Below are 15850 nucleotides of genomic sequence, written 5' to 3'. Positions count from 1 at the left end.
CAGCGTGTTTGCAACATGCCAGTGTGGACCCAGATATTTCCATTGTTTGGCTGAGTGAAGTGTGTGGGTCTGGTCCTTACCTGCTGGGTTCACTAAATGGCGTGTTGCCTATAGCTCGGCCATAGGATCTGCCTGTTCCCACTCCCTGCCCCCTCTAGCTTAGCACAGGGATCTCGGCAGTGGGTCTTCTCTGCTGGAGCCTATGGTGTGATGATTTCGGTAGCCAAATGGAAAACATTGGGCTGGGTGGCTGAAGCAAGCTCCAGCAACCCAGCTGCAGGAGAGAGAATACAACACCTGGGCAGCCGTGGGCTCCTCTGTCCCCACTCCTCCAGCCACCCTCTGCAGTTGCAGGAAGGGCTCCCTGCTTTGGTGGTCCCTGCCTGGCTTCCAGCCCATCTGCTGGAGCCCCGTGTGCGGGAGCAGGCAGTGGTCCTGCTGCCCTGCTTCCCGCGCCTGCGGGCTGAGGGCCCTGCGCTGCGGAGGCACCCGAAACGGGGGGACCCACAGCACCACCCAGCTCAGCCTGAGTAGAAATGGGCGATGCCGTAGCTGTAGGCAGTGGGTAGTCAGCATTGCAGTCCTTAATCACTGAAAGGTTGGAGCAGAGAAGTGAGATGGTCTTAAAGATCCTAACAGTAAAGAAAATAAGTCTGAAATGTGTTTGTGCTCTTCTGCTAGTGCTGGCTCTTGAGTTTTTGCTCATGACCACAAGGATGAGGAAAACACTCCCAGTTTGGAGTGGGGCTGCTGTTTTCAGGTGGTCAAGTAGATCTGGGGGCCAGGCCCGCTTCAGGAAAACTCCTGATGCTGCCACACCCACAGCACGATGCCAGAGCCATGGGAGAAAGCACAGCGAGGCTGCTGGGGCTCCAGCCTGTACACAGAGAAGAAATACCAAGGTGGTCACGGGGCCGTGCTGAAATGCCACAGTGGGCGATGGCTTCACCCTCTCTTCCTGGGGCGGCAGGACTGACCTGGAGGGCTTTTCCCTTCAAAGGTGAAAGCTCTTGGACAGGTTTTCTGGAGACTGCTGGATCAGCCCATGCCAGTCAGCTGGTTTGGAGCTTCCTGATAAAGGGCCGGTGGCGTGACGGGCTATTGAGGGCCGTCGCTTTGGTTCAGCGCGAACGTAGTGAGCTGGAGCAAAGGTCCTGCCCCGCCAAGCCTGGCCTGTTTGCCACCGAAATCCCCGCCAGCAACTGTTCCTTTAATGATCTTTATGACAGGCAGAGAAAGCACCGTTCTTTGCTTAGTTTGCTTTAAAAATAGATTTCTAAATTTACAAGTGACAGTTCGGCGCGTGTCTGAAACCCGGTGCCCCAGGGTGTGGAGGAGCACCAGTAACCGCAAACGTGGCACGAGCTCATGGGGACATGGAAAGTGGCAGCGCCAGGGACGCTAATGTGATTAAATCACGTACAACTCAATTAGTTTCCCTTTTCCTCCCATGCTAGGTGGCAGACCCGGCTGGTCACACGCTGGCGGATGGAGCCGTCGCATCCAAGGTCACGCCGAGCGCGCGGTGGCAATGAGGCCACGCGGTTCCAGTTTGACCCTGGCCGTGCGGGGCTGCTCTTGCAGAGCTGGGAGCAGAGGACAAGCAGCACCCCTGGGCATCCATCCTGCATTGAAAGGTAACTCATGGCAGGTGGCATCCTTATACGAAGCGAGAACGATGGTTAAAATGCTGGAATTTGCCTAGAAAGGGCTTTTCAAATCAGGGCTTAGCCAGCAAGGCAACACTAAAGAGCAAAGTGGTGAAAATGCTTTGCCTGGGCTAGTGCGTGGACGGAGAGCGCGCGAACACCCGCTGGAGCTAAAGCCCTCGCATACTCTCCCATGTAAGACAGCAAGAAAGATGAGCCTGTTTTCTAGCATTAAAGACATCAGAACAAAATGCTACCCATTTAACTGAAATACCTGACTGGAGCGGCAGGGCCAGGGATTGAGACATCCATGATCTCTCAGTGCCTGTGACAGGCACCGTGTTTTCACACGGAGGTTTGGGGTGATTGTCCTGACTGCAGAAGGCAATAAGCACGTCTGCAGGGGCAGGGTGAAACACAAAACTTGTGGGGAAAGGAGGTGCCAGAGAACAGGAGAAGCTGGGGCCAGTCCCTATCCCAGCCGTGCAGCTCAGTCCCACCAAGTGGCGCTTCCCCGTGCCCAGGACAGGGTCACAAGTCCCACAGAACTGCAGGCTAAAATCTGCCTATTCCACATAATTCTGGGGGGACAAAAAGTAGGGGTGGAGGTGGAGGGACTTCTGCCTGGTCATGTTCACAGTCTGTAGACATTCTGCTTTGTTTTGACCCTTTTTCAATTTCTTTCTCACTCTTTACCTTGCATTTCAACACAAAGGGCCATTTTTATGTGACCAAAATGGATCGCTTTCACTAGAAACATTTGGAAAAGGGCATCTTCTCCCCACAGTAAGGGAGAACGTAAACCTGACACCTCCTTTCTCAAAAGAGTTCCCACGCATAGATGTTTCATTCAAAAATTACAGGCCGGTTCTCCACAGAGCCTACCTCATCCTGTGCCTTGGGTGACTGCGCTTTGTGGCTGGGTGGGACGGGACTCGTGCAGTTATTTAGGAAGACGTGTATGTTCTGTTATATGGTAGGAGATCCAGCAATCAAACAGCAACCTGATTTCTATCTATGGGTGAAATAAAACTGGGTTCTGGCAGTTGTTCTGACATATGAAAGGAAAGCATTTTAAGAAAGTAGGCATTTTGTACTTTAAGTAGAATTCTTTTCTGACCTAATACCTGCAGCCTAAAATCATTTTGTCAGAGTCCCATCCTTCCCTGTTTTGATGGTAAAATGTGTAACTTGTCCTTCCTCACTTCATTAATTTGTGTTTTGTGCGTATCTAGCTAACTATGCAACCCCTAGGCTTTCGGTTATATGTTACACCGTTTGCTATTACAACAACTTAGCCATCAGCAAAAAAAAATCCTCGAAATGAGCCCAAGCTACTTCTGAATATCTGCATCAGATACACGAGTCTCGGAACTAGCTCTGTAAAAGGTAGGGATTTAAAAATAACAAAACAAAACCCGTGAAAATTATCCAATCCATGAAAAATATGCAGCCTCAGCAACATGGAATCACGGCAGATACACTCTATCGGTGCAGAAGTGATTGCAAGCCCGGTCTTGGGGTGGGCTCTAACAAAAGGGTTAATGCCTGGGAGGCACCCGCATGTGGTAGCCCCCCGCCAAGGTCAATGGGAGCCCTGCCTGCTGAGCACAAGCAGGATCAAGCTCTGTTTTTCCATGATGTTTAACACAATCTGGTAACGCGATGGTTTATTTGCCGTCTTCGTAGCTCTGTTTTTAAAAATACTGATTTTCTGCAGTCTATTTCATTATTAAATATGAAATTGTGGAGGAATTGGTTAGCAATATCTTCTATATTTGGGGGGGGAGGAAGATAGGCAATTGTTTTTAATTAATGATTTGTACTTGAACACTAATCTGTTGTTGTGAATTTACCGTTTTCCTGAAGCTAGGCATATTCCCTAACATTTTGTGGTGGTAAATATGTAGACCTACTGCTTATCCGGTAACAAGCGAGCATATTTGCCGTAGATTGGAAAGAATAAAAACAAACTAATGTATATTTTTCAACTTCCTGATGCTTTAACCTTTCTTAAGAAAAGACTCGGGGGACATAATTGAAGGAAAGTGTTTTTCTTTAGCAGATGGATTGCTTTGCTCAGATAATATTTTAGTTATGCCAATAAAATGAAGGGTACCCAGAAACCCATGAAACTGCCAGCAGTTGTTAGCGTACGACTATTACCAAGGCAGAAATGAGGCCAGAGCCGTGATAAATGTGCACATCTCTCCCTCCATCAGCTGAGGAATGACCTGGATACACTTTACATCTGAGCACCAAGTGGGCCAACATTTTTCACAGCAGCACTTAATAGTGGACATTAACTTAGCCCTCTCCAAAAGGGCTGACCCGGAGGCTACCCTCTGTGGTTCTCCAAACTGTAATCACTTCTGCAGTCTGTAATTTTATCAAATCGCATGCACCTTTTCCAGCCACTTATTGGCCAATTAAGTCAAGTTCTCACTGAGGGGGTCCAGCTGGCTTCAAGTTATCTTAGATGAATTGATTGAAGACATTCTGCAATCTATGAACCCAGTTTAATGATCTAGGTGATAATACTTGTAATTCTTCTCAGTCAAGGGAATTTGCTGCAGCTGTTGTCTGCAAATCCGTGTTCTGATACAGTGAAGTACCAGAAGAGCGTTAATCCGCCCTCAGAGTTTTATAGCGATGGCTGCATTGTGAAATGGGAAATTTAACATTCACACAGCATTGCCAAGCGGAGACAAGTTTTTTTGTTGATGTGTTTTTTATTTTATTCTATTGTGAGTGTTAAAGAGGTTATACGGAAGAATACATTATTGATAATACTTAAAATTGAGACTGTACAGCAGTATAAACCAACCTACTAAAATATTGCATAAAATGTTTGAGCTGGAAAATGAGGTTTGCCTCAGAGCATGAACATATAATTTTTAAAATTTGGGGGTGGAGCAGAGCTCCAGAAGTAAAGCCACTGGGCTTGATCCGCTCCCCAAGATATTCCGACTATCTGGAGTCGGTTTTGCTATTCCAGAGTTACACTGGTGTAAATGAGACAATAATCTGTCTTTTTTTAACGATTTTAAATCTTTTATGGAAGACACAAATACAAGGGGACAGGTGCTATTTTCAGCCATGCAGGCGTAAATCAGGAGTAACCCCACGCTTACATGATGTAAACTGGTGAAGAATCTGCCTCTGAGACCGGAGTCCTTCCCCTCCCCAGATTCAGAGCCCTTGAAGTGCTAATGAAGGAGTGCAGTACTTTGACACAGGCCTGAAGTGTATCTCTGAGACCTGCAGTCGCCTGCACGAGGACCTGTGAAAACAAAGAAATAATCATATTTGCTTGCTTCAGTGGCATGTGCCTCTTTTCTGAGCCCCAGGAATGTTAATCCCCTCCCTATAAAACAAATAATGTAACGAACGCTAGGGAATATTTTTTATGTTGAAAATTCAAAATACTTAGTAATGGAATATCCTATAGTGCATCTGTGAAGTTTCTGTTTGTGAAAGGGAATGGCTGGGGTTTGATTTCTCTGCAAAAGCAGCAGCTGCCGTATTAATTTATGCTGTGCTGCAGACACCCATTCGCTTCTCAGTCGCAAGGACTTCCCCTCCCGTGCGATGTGATTGAGCCCAGCTCTGCCGATGCCTGCCTTGCTGTGAGACTGCTGCTTTTGATGAGATTTTTTTTTTTTTTTTAACTGTAGGATGCTGGGAAAAGTCACTTTTTTTTTAATACGATACATTTTCAAAGAGTTACGCGGGGTTTTCAGCCCCATCCAGCCCTCCCTACGCTCATGCCTGCCAAGCCCAGCGTCGGAGAGCTCCCAGATGCTGTGGCCGGAGGGCTGTGCTGGGCGAGGAAAGCCCTTCTACCCCCCGCAGCCTTGACCCATACGCACGTGAAGCCAAAGCCTAGGTTTAGTGCGGCTTCTCATTTTTAGTGGACATAGATCAAGCTGTGCTGGCAAACCCAGGTCTGTTACTCAACTAATTATATGTATTTCAAGCATTAGTCTTTAGGGATTTATGTGGCAACTGAAAAGTGTTGTAAAGATGGTATAAAATGAGGGTCTGCTCTCTTGAGGCGTTTGTCTGGCTGAGGGAGGTGGTGTGGTCCCACAGATGGAAGAAACGGAGCTGCTTTGCCTAGGTGTGCCGGTGCTGTGCCTGGGGAACGCCGTGCTGCCTTTTTCTCTCTGCAGAGCAGGGGTCATGTGGCTGCCCACTTCTGCAGAGCTGCGGGATGCTGTGAGCTCAGGGCATTTGGGCGCCAACACCAGTGCAGGTAGGTTGGAGTGAATCCCCGTGGATTCACATGCCATAGCTGGGTGCCTGGGAAACCCATCCCTTGGGGAGACAAGACCCTTGGTGAGGGTCCCTGGGCAGCCCCTTGCCTGTGGTCCTCTCCTCCCAAGGTGGCCATGGTTGGGGTAGGGGTGGCTCTGCACCACGGGCTGCACTAGCTGGGTACAACACAGAGCTTTCCAGGGGATTTAGGGAATGAACATAAGGCGGGGGGGAAAAGGGTAACGTATGAAATTAGTGAAACATAAGCAGCATGCAGGAGTAGGAAACGTCTTTGATGCTAACCATAGCAAATAACTCTGAAATGAACTGCACCAAGGGCATGCTCCTGCCTGACTGGGTTGATCTGCACAGAGCCAAGCCTTGGTGTCGCGTTGGCCATGCTTCAGTGGACGCACATTTTACTCTCCCTGCTGTTGTTGCTCAGAAGGGAGAACGGGGCCGGGGGTCTCTCCCCGTAGCGGGGCTTAGATTAAAGCATATATGACTAAGGAAGCCTGGTATGGCCACAGAGAACATCTTGTTCCCCATATTTAGCCATGGGCAATGTCAAGTACTATCTGTTACACGAGTGCTTTTCTCCAGTCCTGTAGGCCTTGTTTTAGAGGTTGACTGCGTGCATGGAAGGGCTTAGTTTTAAAATAACAGTCCCACAAAAAATATTCGATTTTTCATTTTCTCCACCCAGAACAGCAGCTCCTGAACTGGGGGGGCTGCCTCGCCTGAGACAGAAAGCAAGAGACCTGCTATCTCAGCCCTGCGGCATCTCCTGCCTGGGCTTTGCTGGGGCTGGGCACTGTTGCGGTAGCAGCTCTGGTGCAGCGTTACATTTTCACGACGGCTGCACTAAAAAGAAGGGTTAATTAGCACGGCTGCCTTTGATCCTCTGCTTGCGAGGGAAGAGAGAGTTTAGTCGGTAACACCAGCCAGCTTCCAAACACTTTATGGATTTTGGCAAGAGGCAGCACAGTCATAACATTTGAATATTAGCACTTTATAGCTCCGCCACACTAACAACTGCTAATTAGGCAGCTTGGGCATGGCTGAGCACTGCCTTGAACCTTGTGTAGTAATTTACACCTATGCACAGCTACAGCTCTGATGTGGGAACGCTTTACACCCAGTTCACATGTATAGAGACGATTAGCAGCGGTGGAGACGGCTGAAAGCTTGATATTGGATTCCTCTTGCATTCCCCCTTCTCCTTCTCAGCGCTTAATTTTGCTTTCCTGGAACACCCAGAGGTAGAGTGTGGGAAAACCCTGGGCTGGGAGTTCATCCGCCACGGCATCTTTGGAGAACTTGCTGTGCTAACTCCCAGGATGGAATACATTTCAGCAGAGCACAACCACTTTTAACTGCCCTGGGGAATTCATCCTCCAAATAACCTTTCATGGCTTTATCAAGATCTGGAGATGTGTTTTCTTCCCTTGCCAATATATTTGATTTTTTTTTTCCTTGGCTCACAGCAGTGCTGAAGTTGAAATGTTTGATGCTGTATCCTTGAGTGTTGCTTTCTCCAGTCCTCGTTGCACTCTGCCTTTTGTGCATACGGACTTCTAAAACTGCCAGCTTGTATTTGCAGTGTTAAATTCCTCCCCCATGTACCTATTATTAATACTAAGGCAATGAGGTTCTCGGTTCCTCATACAGCCATTTGCCGTTAAAACACCAGCGCTCTGGTCATCTTCTGCAGCGGGGCTGTCTGAGATGTGATAAATAAGTGGTAAGTGTGGGTCTCTTGCCCCAGTGGGACTTGGGTCCGTATTGCGCTCTGAGGCTGCTGTTAGCAGCCATCAGCTGAGCCACGCACGTAGAAATCACTTATTGTTGCAAGTACTCTTGGCATCGTCATGTTTATGGTGTCCCCAGCTATAGACCTTCTCCTGCTTAAAGCAAGCTGACGCCCCATGGAACAGCTCCTCCTCATCTGCTCCTCTCCCCTGGCTTGCAGGTAAATGCCAGATTTTCAGAGCCTCCTTCCTCAGCTCTGTACCAGGCTTATTTCTGAGCTGGTGGGAGCAGTTTTCCTGGGCTGGGTTTCCTTCCTGGGAGTGGAGGTCATTTCTCACGGTCCCCGAGGTATGGGAGGACCCCAGGGATCTGGGTAGTGGCTGCTCCCTGGTTAGTGGTGTGAAGGAAGTGGATTCACCCGAGCTGAACATGTACTTATTCTTTTTAAATAACACCAATTTTCCTTTCTTTTAAAGGAAAGCAGCTAGGGCATTATATAAACAGAAAATAACAGTGAGTCTGATGAGTATTTCTCTGGGAAAAGCCCAAGGTACTTACCCCATTATTTCTTGGACTACTTTAAAATCAAATGCATCTTTTCCTTATGATATATTGTCCTCGCTGCTGGTGAGGGAATAGACCTGGATTACATTTGCAATGATAGCTAGGAGAGAGAGTAGGTTGTTTTTTGTTGTCGTTTTTTTTCAATTTCCTAATTGTTTTTCTATTTAATTACTAAGATCCTGAGCCCCGGGTACTTAATTCAAGGTGTCTACAAGCGGCCACAGAACAAAGCAGGACTGTGTATTTCTGCAGGATTTAGACTTTAGGTGCATAGCATGGCCTGGGGATTTGGGCTTTCTCTGTCGGTCTGCGTTGCAGCTCTTTAATAAAAAGGGAAGTTAGCAATGAAAGCTTGCAATCAAATAAACAACAAAAGGGCAAAACTGTATTTCACCCTCTGTAATTTGATCTGTGAGAAATGTAAATCACTCATCCAGAAGAGAGGGATTTTCAATTAGTCCTGTTTTCTTAAACATGCAAATCCTCCAGCCATGTTTAGCAGCACAGTTTTGCCCTAACTCTGCAGAGAATTCCCAAGCAACCTTTAATAGACGGCCATGCCTTCAGGCTTGTCCACTTATGTTTTCTCTCCTGCCTGGGCACAAGATAGATTATGCATATTATTATTCATAAGTGCCACCTATTGAAAGCATAACCACAGGCACGTTTGCAAATGGTGGGTTTGCCCCAGCTGTCCCTGCTCATGCGAAACATTCCTGCTCTCCGACGGACCCTCCAAACCCTCCCCTCAAAATCCCCGCTTTTTTCTTGCCAGACATCCTGGCATGGAGAAGGGCTTACAAAATAACCCATGGACTTTAAAGGCAGCTAAAATTAAGGGGGACTTTTACCCATTTTCCTCCTGCAGAGGCACTTCCAGCTGATGCTTTTTTTGCCTCTCCCTGTCCCCTGAGGCTGGCGCTGCCTTGCAGGGTGTTGGGGAGAAGGCTCCAGCCCAGGGTGCCAGGAATCATGGAAGGGAGCGATGCCACATTGCTTTAAATATGCGTTCTTCATTAAAGAAAGAGATTTCTCTGACTGCTACAAGAAATTATAAATAGTTAGTGCAGAAGAACAGAGAAGTAAATAGGTGGGAGTCTTTCATGACTGGATGTTGTTTGATCATTCTTAGATGGAGGGTAAAGATAACTGCTTTCCTGGTGGCGATTCATGTAGTTTAAAAATAATTATTATTTTTTTTTAAATTCTGCTTTTATATATTAGACCATTTTCCTGTGCGTTTGCTTGTGTTGGTATAAAGCACCGAGCTTTCTCTTCCTCCACCACACAGGATACAAGTCGTTTTCAGTTTGCCGTAAAATGATTTTCAAAATATATATAATTATGAGTTAGGAAGTAGGAATACTATTTAAATAAATGTTTTGAATGCTGGTGGCTAGAATTAAGCATAGCCCTACATTTCTACAAAAGGTCAATTGTGATTCTAATTACTCTTATGTAAACTAGCTCATGTTTGAACTGCACAGTTATAATTAATATATATGCCTTATTGCCAACTACGTGCAGTTTTGGTCATTAGAATCTGGACAGCCTTATTATGTCTGGACGGTCTGAATGAACATGTAAATGGATGGGAACCTCTTCGGGCTGATTTTCTGTTACGCCAGTTTTATGATGATGTAACTGCATTAGCTCTAATTGCATCGCACTGAGATAAATCTGGGGCATCGGAGTGGGGCAGGAGACGTGTGGCGTTCAGCAGTGGGAAGCACTGCTCCGGTACCGCAGGATGTACAGCAAGGAGATGTAAGCTAGGCCTAGAAAAATCTTACTGATCTCTAGAGGGAATGTAACAGCCAATAAATGTACAAGAGTCTTTTAAAGGGGTTTTTTCCTCTCTCCATGGAAAGGCATGGTGTGAAGTGTTTTCCCTGGTGGTGGGTGGGGCTGAGCTGCGTGATAAGAGGTGCAGCTGCTTCTGAACCCTGCAAAGGGCGCTCATTTTTGGCTTCCAGACAGCAGTGAAGCCTGAGAAAACCAGCCACATGCCCAAGCACAGCCCTGGTGGGCAGCAACAGGCACAGGAGCCCCACAGCCTGGCTGCCCCTGCCCTCCTGTGCTACCCTGGAGCCCAAGGGTGCAGTTTTGGCTGCAGACCAATCTGAGTCTGCCCAGTGCATTGCTGTTCTCAGGTACCAACCAAAGAGCAGAGGCAGAATAAAAACTTTGTACCCCAATGCACTTTTTCAAGATCCTTTCCCTTTCTTTTCTCTGTGGAGGATGCAGGATGCTGAGCTCCGTCTCTGAACGGGTCCCACGCTGGGCTCTGTGTTGGCCCATCCCTGCCCCACCACCAGCACTGGTTGGGATCCAGCCAGCAAATCCCAGATACCGGCCATGATGGTCATTGTCTCGGACACGGGCTCCTCACACCACCCTGGGCATCAGAGAGGTACCTGCTGGAAAACCCACTGAAAGGTAGCAAACCTGACAGAGGTGTGTTTTCACTCTCCGCTGTGGGTGGCACTGGGTGGGAAGGTTAGCCTAGGAGGACCAAACCCCCTGGGTGGTGGAAGCAATGACAACTGAAGCACCCCTAAATTAGGGAAAACCAGGGCCATGGAGGTGGGCCGGGCTCATACTGGAGGTTAGGTATTGCAGTGCTGGTGTATTGCAGGTTTTTGGCATGCCCTACGGGGAATTTTTAAAATAGACACAATTAAAGGTAAAGTGTAAGGAGATGGATGCTAAAGATGCACCATGCGGCCTTTAACTCCCAGCTAGATGGGCTCACCTATGGAGGGGGCTTTGCCCATACCCCTGGCTGCCAGAAAAGCCTGTGGAAAGCAGAAGCATTCCTGCATGGACACGGGGCACCCCAGAACCTGCCCAGCGCATCTGCACGGCTGCCCTGGGCAGAGGAGAGAAAGCTGGGAAGGAAAGCTTGACATCTCTGCTTGCTGCTGTGTGCTTGCGTGGTGGAGGTGAGCACAGGAAAAGCAAATGTACCCTTTTCAAATATGCTTGACTTACCCCTCTCTCATCCCTAGAACTGGGTCTGCTCTGCCCTCCCTGTGCTCAGCTGAGAGTGCAGAAGGGTAAGCGGTGCTGCTCTGCACTGGGGGGGATGCCGGGGTCCCGGGGGGACCTTACTCATGGGAGAAAATGGGCGTTACTTCTCCTTTTCCTCCCTCTTGCTTTCCAACAGGGACAGGTTAAAAACTGTGGTCAGATCTCCGGAGCCGCCTGGAGAAATCACGCCGGGCCTGCGCCTCCGCTATCTCCCTGACCAGCGGTGGGGGAGGCATGCTCAGAGGTTGATGCAAACCTGGGAAGAAACCCAATTCTTTGTTTTTAAAACCCCCTCAGGTCCCTCTCCAGCCCATAAAGTCAGTCCTTGCTCTCACCAGTCTTGGGCACAAGTGCCTTGGGTCCTTGGATCTGCCTTGCACCGTTCTCTGGGCTCTTTTAGTATGAAAACTTCCTCTTTCCTGGCCCTGACCCAACAGCCTTGCCATCTCTCTCCACAGAGGTGGTACATTGTCTCCTCTCAAATGGCGCTGGAAACTATTGCTTAACCTCTGTGCGTCTCCCTCCTTCCCTGTGCTGTAATTGCGTTAGTGGCTGTGGGAAGCGCTGGAGTACGGCTTTGCTGGGATGCAGGGATGCAGGGTATGGGCTGCCACCGCTGCACAGAATAATGGGCTCCAGCCCTGAGCCGGGAAGCTGGCGCTGGGCTGAGAGGAGTGCGTGCACCTCCGCACACGCTCGGTCCTCGGCCGCTCCCCTGCGCCGCTGACAAGGGTGCCAATTAGTGTCAGTCGCACGGGTAGCCGGTGACGGGGACACCTGTGCGCCCGGGCCACGCAGGCCACTGCCTCACCGCCACTGCCCCGGCACAGCTGTCAGATAGGGACGGCTCTGCCACCGCTGACCTGCGCCCCTTCGGAGCTGGTGATTTAAGAGGTGAAATACATAATGTGCCATTGGCCGTCGCTGCAACGGCACAGCCCTGAAGGGCTCCAGAGCCCACAGCTGCAGTGTGGGGTCCTGGGTTTGTCCCGCTGCTGGGAAGTGCTTGGTAAAGGTACGGTGCTTCGTCATCCTCTGTGAAGCCACGCTGCTTTACAGCGCTGTAGTTTACAATATATTTAGAAGGCTAGACCAGTCTCCATCCATCTCCTCCCCTCTAACATGCAACGGCTGCTCATTGCTACGACATTTGTCTTTGTGAACAAGAAGAGGGATAACTCTTCGCTCGAGTAAAGATAAATATTGCAGAGGATTGCCTGTCATTTGTGGGTGCGTATCATACAGTGTGTAGTGTGCACAGATGAAATCTTCCGCATGCTTGCGATGCACAAATGTTTTATATACATGCGTGCACGCGTGTGTCGAGTATTAATGCACCCAGATATACACGCGGTTGCATGTATGTAGGTAGGCACAGGCTCGCTGTCTCTGCGCTTCCCTGTAGAAAAGCTGTGTTCATATGTGTACACTTGCGTGCATAAATATTGTCGGGGGGGAAAAAAAAAATCAAGTCACTATAGATAGCATCATGGAAAATTAAAGATGAAGCTGAGAATAGACAGCGTTAATAACCCAGGCTGTTATGTCACCAGATGAGGAAGATGCCTTATGAAGAGGAAAAAGAGCACGTGGAAATCTGTAAGTAACGTACACAAGCGTCGTGAGCTCTTGCACCCAGGAGCACGTGCTTCTAAAAGGATGTGTGTGTTTGTGCGGGTGTGTTTTATACATCTGAAAAGGCTCCCTGAGACAAACGAACACAAAGCCAGCGCGTGTTTGTGTTAGGTTGAGGCGCTGGCATTAAGATGATTATGTGACTCTATTAGCGGGGCGTTATGGCTCCAATTTCACTTAACATCTGAGCTGTTCACATTAAAACATGCCCTTGGCCTGACAAGGCATTATTAACTTGCGTTTAATAAAAATAAAATATTACATTTAAAAAAATTGAAAGCTGACAAATTTGATTTAAATGAATACTGAACTCCAGGCAAATGTGTTGCTTGAACTCTGCCTGCTGTACTGGAGCTGACAGGAAGCATTAAAGTAATACTGAGTGGTCAATATGGGATTAAATATCACATGTCAAGCTTAGCAAGAATGTTCCTTCCAAAGAAAATTATATTGTTAAAAATAAGTGACAAATTCTAAGCAGCTCCTTCAAATTCATAAAGACATGTGAAAGAATGGAAGCGTGCTTGTAATAAACCGGGATCTCTGCAGGAGACAGAGAATATACTGTCTGTTGCACAGAACCGTATAGAGCATCTACAGGTAATCAGATAAAAATGATTGCACATATTTGAAGCAATAAATTTCCTTTGCATTTGCCATAGAACATAAAGAGAAGAGACATGCTACATTTTCACACCATGTTTTCATCTGAAAGCTTTTGCTGCCGTGCTGTTCTGTCTAAAGGGCTTATTTATGTAGAGACTCAAGTATCTATGTGTGTACATACATGCATAGAGATATATATGCTTAAGCTAGAGCAACCATGAGTAATATGTAGAGTGAGGAAAATTAAAACTAAGTCAGATTTTAAAAGAAATAATTGTAATAGTAATAATAAAAGCCTCCCCCTGACATTAGATATTTGGGAACACTAATGCTCCATGGCTGTCGTCTGTAACGGATTCCAGCTGGGAGAACATGCTTAAACATGATCAACTTCCATCGTGTGTTTGCTGAAAGACATAGATGTCATTGCCCCCCTCTTGCTTCTGCAGGATCAATCCAGGATTACCAGGGTGCTGTAAGGGCAGTGTCCAGCAGTCTATTTATATTAGACATAACAGTAAAATATTGGGATCTACAGCCTCAGACAAATGACTTGATATGCCTAGGTCAAGAGATTATCGAAGCCAGGTGAGATCTGAGTCCTATTTATCACTGCCTGAGCTCAAATTAAGTTTTAAATATTGTCAGAAATGAAAAACTGCTACCAGATGGTGTCAAGTTAATTCATCTCGCTGTACTCAGAAACTGCCTTTTAGCTCCATCACGGTGCCTGCTATTCCTGCATTAGAGGGTGCCTCAGAGAACCTCCTTTAGCAGAGAGGTAGGAGCCCTGCTCGGCCTTTGCTTCCTGCTTACAAGATGGATGTGTTGCATTTCTGTGGCATGCGGCTATAGGAGAGCTCTGCTGTACGTGCGGGGCTGAGACACGGCCCTTCTTATAAAGCAGCACCCTGCAGAACAGAGGATGGGTGGTGAGACTGGAGGCCTCGTTAGCTCTTACATGTCTGAGAAACCTGCTGTTCTACCCACCAGGTCTGGGGAATGGGATTTGTTGGACTGTAGAAAGAGGCATTTGGGGATGAAGACTTTGACCCTGGCATGTTTTTGCAAAGGGCCATGAAGCTCTCCCACGCAGGCACAGAGCTGGCATAACCAGCTCTTTTCCTCCTGCCCCTTTTCCATTTCAGGGCTGTAAGGACCGTGCCACCCTGCCTATAGCCATCGTCCCCAGGGCAAAGGTTGGGGATGTGTTTTAGTTTACAGTGTTCAAGGGAACACAAAATGACATCCGTCAATTTTATGCTTCTCCTCTTTCCCTCGCCCATCTGCTCTTCTTCCCGAGCCCTGCCTTCAGCTCTGGCTTCAAGCACGGCGTTTGAGCCCTCCAGCAGCAGGGAGCCTCCCGAGGCAGCAGGGCGAGGGTGGCCCTGGATCAGGGTTTCCTCCGCTCTGATGTGCATTTATGCTGGCTGCCTCGGCTCTCCCTGCAGGCCGGGTGACAGCCCCCAGCCCTTTGGTGTGGAAAGGCCCCCGCAAACAAAGGTCCTCCTGGTGGGGAGAAGAAAAGTGGCAAACAGCAGCACAAGAGGCTCCTATGCCAAGCCTCTCCCCAGCAAACCTGGCCTCCTGGTACCTGAAAATTCCGCTTCCTATGGCCACCACATACTGCACTGTGGGTTTTGGTGTGGCAGAGAGTTGGACCTAAGCAAAGGTATTGTTTGTTTGGAGTAATTGCTCACCATCAAGCTGCAGAACCTCGGAATCCCTCGTCCCCCAAAGCCCTGTCTCTAACCCTGCTTTTTTCTGGTTGTATGAGTAGGGGGAAAATGCAGGACTTCTCTAAAGTCCTCCAGAGCTAGAAGGGTCCTTTCTATGGGAAGATAGCATTGCATCTTATAGTAGTGGTAAAACCAGAAGAGTGGAGTGAGAGATGCTCAGAGCTCTGCTGTGCCCTTTGCAAGGGGCGGTTTGAGCTGGAAACACCTGGTTGTGTGCTATCGCAGTAGCAAGGGCATTGCTGTTTGAACATGGGAAGAAATCGAAGCCCGAGGGTGGTTAATTTTCTCATGGGAAGGTGCTACACTGCCTTTTGGGCTGGCTTGTTTCTGTGCTAGCACTGGGAATGGTATTTCAGTGAAGTAGGAGAACACAGTGTGGTTCTTCTACCTTGGACTACTGAAATAGGGTCAGAGCCAGGTACTCACCATGGTTTTACTATCTCCATACCTCTTCTACATTTGGAAAATGTACTGTTCTGACTTCCAGCATTAGCTTTCCTGTGGGGCACGGGAGCTGAAGCTGTGGAGGCATCTCTGGGCGGCCACGGTGAGGGCCGCAGTGCTGCCTGGCCGGCCAGGCTGAGCCATTTGGCTGCGTGTCCTCCTGCCTTC

The sequence above is a fragment of the Phalacrocorax carbo genome, chromosome 6, assembly GCF_963921805.1.
Source record: "Phalacrocorax carbo chromosome 6, bPhaCar2.1, whole genome shotgun sequence".
Taxonomy (NCBI): Eukaryota; Metazoa; Chordata; class Aves; order Suliformes; family Phalacrocoracidae; genus Phalacrocorax; species Phalacrocorax carbo.
The sequence above is the reverse complement of the archived record's forward strand: the minus strand, read 5'-3'. Positions refer to the sequence as shown.